The sequence below is a fragment of the Macaca mulatta genome, chromosome 2 (genome assembly GCF_049350105.2).
Source record: "Macaca mulatta isolate MMU2019108-1 chromosome 2, T2T-MMU8v2.0, whole genome shotgun sequence".
Classification (NCBI taxonomy): Eukaryota; Metazoa; Chordata; class Mammalia; order Primates; family Cercopithecidae; genus Macaca; species Macaca mulatta.
Genome location: NC_133407.1, coordinates 33966509 through 33971271, shown reverse-complemented (window position 1 = coordinate 33971271; position 4763 = coordinate 33966509). Strand labels below are relative to the sequence as shown.

Sequence of the window (4763 nt, the reverse complement as noted above, 5' to 3'; positions counted from 1 at the left end):
GAGGCTCACTGAGGTTAAGCATATGAACTAGTTTGCATAGTTTGTATACAGCAGAGCTAGGATTTAAATGCTGGCAAATAACATAGATATAGCCAGAAGAAATTTAGAGAATGAGAAGCAAATTTAAAAGAAAGAGAGAGGGCCATTAATTGCAATAGGATGGGATAAGTGAGTTATTGTGTTCCAGAATCAAAGGAAGAAAATTTTTGGTTTTTTTTTTTGTTTGTTTTAGAAGGAATATGTCAATTGTGCAGACTGTTACAAAGGCATCAAGTAAACACAAGATAGATATATATAATAACATCTAATTACCCCATTTCTGACCCATTACAATTCTCAGAATGTTTCCTATTTAGCTTTTAACTGATCTGTCCTGGTTGCTGCTCTATGTGCATTTTCCTCTGCAGAACAACAGGACATCACTGGGTTGCTATTATAGACAATAAACGCATTTCAGAATGAGTAAGGAAACCGATTATTTACAGAGAAAACAGTTTCACAAAAACTAATTTTTTTTTTTTTTTTTTGAGGCAGAGTCTCACTCTGTCACCCAGGTTGGAGTGCAATGGCACAATCCCGGCTCACTGCAACCCCCGCCTCCTGGGTTCAAAGGATTCTCCTGCCTCAACCTCTCAAGTAGTTAGGATTACAAGCACGCACCACCATGCCTGGCTAATTTTTGTATTTTTAGTAGAGACAGGGTTTCACCATGTTGGTCAGGCTGGTCTTGAATTCCTGACCTCAGGTAATCCGCCTGCCTCAGCCTCCCAAAATTCTGGGATTACAGGCGTGAGTCACTGCGCCCGACCAAAAACTAAAATTTTTAAGTAAAATGAGATTCTCTCATGGTAAGTCATGAAGTAAAATTTTGAATGCATAACACTAAATAACTCTTAGTACTAGAAGGAAAAAGAATTATATTGTAGCATTGAAATAAAACTGTATTGTATGGATAATGAAGCAGTACCCTTACCTTTCTTCATTATTTTGTATCTTTGGCTTTTCTTTCCCCCTTTTCAGATGGTGGCAGGTTCACTTAAGATTAAAGTGCCATTATTTCAGAGCACTGAAGCACATCCACGTAATGATGACATTATGTGAGAAATCTCAGGCAGTTTCAGCCGGTCAAGTCTTTTTCATTAGTAGTCACAGGTATTGCTGGGGCTAGAGTCTTCCCCCACTTCAGATTCTTGGTTTATTTGGCACTTCAGGATATTTTCAAAGATAAAATAAGGTTGGATTCCCTGAAAAACCAATCATAAAAGCTTTCCATACAAAGCTTTTGTATGGAAAATTGCCATGAAAAACTAAGGAACAAATGTTTTTAAGAGAAAAATAAGGTAAAAATAAAGTGAAATGGATGTCATAGTAAGTCTCTGTAATTCACAAGCCATTGGGTGACAACCAAGCAACTAACTAGAATACATTCACCCATTAGCTTGTCTGCAGCTCAATTTTACAGGCTGCTCTTTGTTAGAAAACAAACGGTTTGGGGGCTGCTTTTTATTAAAAGTCTTACCGAGAACTCCTGTACCCTCACTATCCGGCTAAATAGTTTTTTCTAACTCCTATATTACTAGTTGCCTGGTACCTGGCACTGGGATGATTAAAGCAGAGGAATATTGTCTCTTGGGTGTATGAGTCAGATAGTGGAGGTAAGACTCTGGATTGGTTAGTTTGCATATCAAAGGCATGCATGCTCCTGGCTGAGTCTTTTGCTGCCTCTGAGAATTGGCTAACCCTGAAATGGGCTGTCTCTCCCTAGCTAGATAGGTTTTTTAAGATATCAAAACATCGTAACACAGAAAAATTTAAAAATATATAACCTAAAATGTGGGTTTTTTCCCATAATTTGTTAATTATCATGAAAAGGCTAAAGCAATGAAGCACTGTTCTATTCTGAATATGAAAGAGGTATTTATATTAAATTGAATTATAAGGTACTGTAAGAAAAGAAACCAAGTTCATTAAAGCCTTCCCAGTTTGGGCCATTTTCTAACATTAGTTACATCTATGTTAATTACTTCTTGTTGATTATTCCAATTCATTTTATTTATTTATTTATAGATAGACTCTAGCTCTCACCTAAAAGGGATTTAGAAAGGAAAAAAGACCTAAAATCAAATTTGGATGAGTAATGTTAAAAAGCTGTTAATGTCCCATCACCCTGCAGAAAGCAGAGTAGATCAGTATATTAACGTGGGCAGCAAAGGCTATCTGGTTAACACGGTAAAATTTCAGAGAGATTTATGTTCACTCTTCATCTCTTTTGCAGTCATTTTTTTCTTCAGGGTTGCCTATCTTCCTTGTTACTAGTCCTTTGTGGTCTGTGTACTATTCGATCTCTTCTCTAAGGTTTTATTAGAGTTTTGATACGGACTTTCTTTTTTCTCTAAGTGAAGGAAAACCTCAGACATAGCTTTATTGCTGACTCCTTCCGAGCCCGTAGTCACAGGTCTCCGGGCTGTAAGTAGAGCTCTATGAAACCTTGCCAGTCCTTCACACCAGTGAGCAGGGCTGAGACTGTGGGATCTTCCCTCATGGCTGCCATCCACAGTTTAAGTTCTGGAGTGTGGTCTACACACTCACTTAACTTCATTGCTTCCAGCCGTTCAAACCAGGGCCAGATGACGTGATCAATCATAGAGACGGAACTGTCACCAAAGAAGGTTGTCTTCTTATTAACCAGAACCTCCTCTAGCTTGCTAAATTCTTTACACAATGCTTCTTTCAGGCCAGCACCGTCTTCCTTATTTCAGCTTCTAAGGAAGCTTCCTACCAAAGATGGCACCTTAGAAAACAACTTAAAGACCATCTTCCGGCAAGCTTTCTCATACGGGTCATCCGGCAACAGCTTCTTCCCTGAGTATGCTTCCTCCAGGTACTCACAGGTGATGGCGGACTAGTAGATCAGCTGACCCTGACTGTTTTCCAGAACTGGCACCAAACTAAAGGGATTTTTCTTAACCACTCAGGCTTATTTTTCAGGTTGATATTGATGACTTCATGCCTGATTCCCTTGGCCTTCAGGACCAGATGCGTCCTCTCAGCAAATGGACGGAACCTCATGCTTGTAGACTCGGATCTGGCCCTCTGGGACCAGCCCCGCGGGCGTGCTTCCCTTCCGCAGGCTCCTGGCTGCCTCCTAGGACATCGTGGCGCAGCGCAGGCCAAGCTCCTAGTGCCGCGGGCTCTCAACATCGACATTTTGAACATTGGACATCTCTTTAAACTTTAAAATATTTAATGAAGTGAAAAAAATCTCCAAAGTTATACAAACACATACGATTTTTGAGTAATCATTGAGTATTGACACATTTAGATTAGTATGACATTCTAAGAACTACACCATTAAGTTCAAAAAGGAAGATACATTTCTACTTTAGTGTTACTCATAAACAAATTCAAAACTCAGGTTTCTGTTTTGCTTTGTTGTTCTTCTTTGGTTTTTGGAGACAGAGTCTCAGTCCGTTGTCTGCTGGAGTGCGGTGGGGCAATCTCGGCTCACTGCAACCTCTGCCTCCCAGGTTCAAGCAATTCTCTTGCCTCAGCCTCCTGAGTAGCTGGGATTATAGGCATGCACCATCACGCCCGGCTAACTTTTGTATTTTTAGTAGAGACGGGGCTTTGCTAGGTTGGCCGGGCTGGTCTCAAACTCCTGGCCTCAAGCAATCCACCTGCTTCAGCCTCCCAAAGTGCTGGGATTACAGGCTTGAGCCACCAGGCCTGGCCTGAAAACTCAGTTTTTAAAGATTAAGTAAAGAAATGCTCAGGAGCTCATTCATTTCACATCTGTCACCTGCCGGTGTCTACAGTTATTAATGACCTCATGTTGTTTTCATTGTATTTGCATGCCTGCACATAAACCATCCAGAATCATTATATGAACTACTTTCAGCTAAACCTTGGGAGAAATCATGCCTTGCATTTCAGATAAAGAAGTGACCAGTCCAGGGAGGGAATCACCGTGCTTACAACATTGATGCTAATAGGTAATCTTTAAAAAAAAAAACAGTATTTACTGCCTGCCACCATAGATGAGCCGGTATGATTTGGGCTTCCGGGACCACACCCCTTATGACAGAAACCTGTTGGCATTTCCAAGACTCAAGATAGGCTATGTGCTCTCTGTTCCATGAGAGGAAGGGGCTAACAAGGCCTCAGTTATGACATTCAGGAAAGAAAACAGATATTATCAGTGGGAAAAATCCACTTATAACCAGCCCAGCATGTGTTAGCTATTAGAACCACTGTGAGAACTCTCTGTAGCCCTTATGTGTGGTCTAGAATCTTCTTTGCAGTTGATGACTATGACACAATTCAGTTCTAAGTCCACAAAAAATATATTTTATCCAGAATTTATTATATCAACTAGATTATCTCTGCTATCCAAATTCATGTAGTTTACTTTCTGCAGGATACTGGGATAACAGCTTTTAGGGTTGCTCACTCAAACTTCATTCTAGGTTTTTTTTCCCTTCCTAATTTTTTTGGGTGTAAGAGTTGGAGTTTATATGTTGTTTTGTTGAATTTTATCTCCACAACCAGCCAATTCCTTAACCCTTCCCCACTTCTCTTAACCCTCCTTTGGTCCCAAGGATTTTCTTTCCTCTGGTACAAATGGACATCTCAGCTCCTCCATATTGGATTGGTTGCCTAGCTGGCTCCCTGCATCAAAGAGAACTTTGGTCACAGGGCATAGAGTAACTATTACTCCATCGTCCTGCCTGTGCATAGTTAGGTGATAGCACAAGTGCCACCCC

At 40.5% G+C, this 4763-nt stretch overlaps 1 pseudogene; it reads right to left on the bottom strand.

The window, feature by feature from the left end:
* Positions 1–2421: 2421 nt before the first annotated feature.
* Positions 2422–3154, bottom strand: LOC106997124 (glutathione S-transferase omega-1 pseudogene; annotated as a pseudogene).
* Between the last annotated feature and the right edge of the window lie 1609 nt (positions 3155–4763).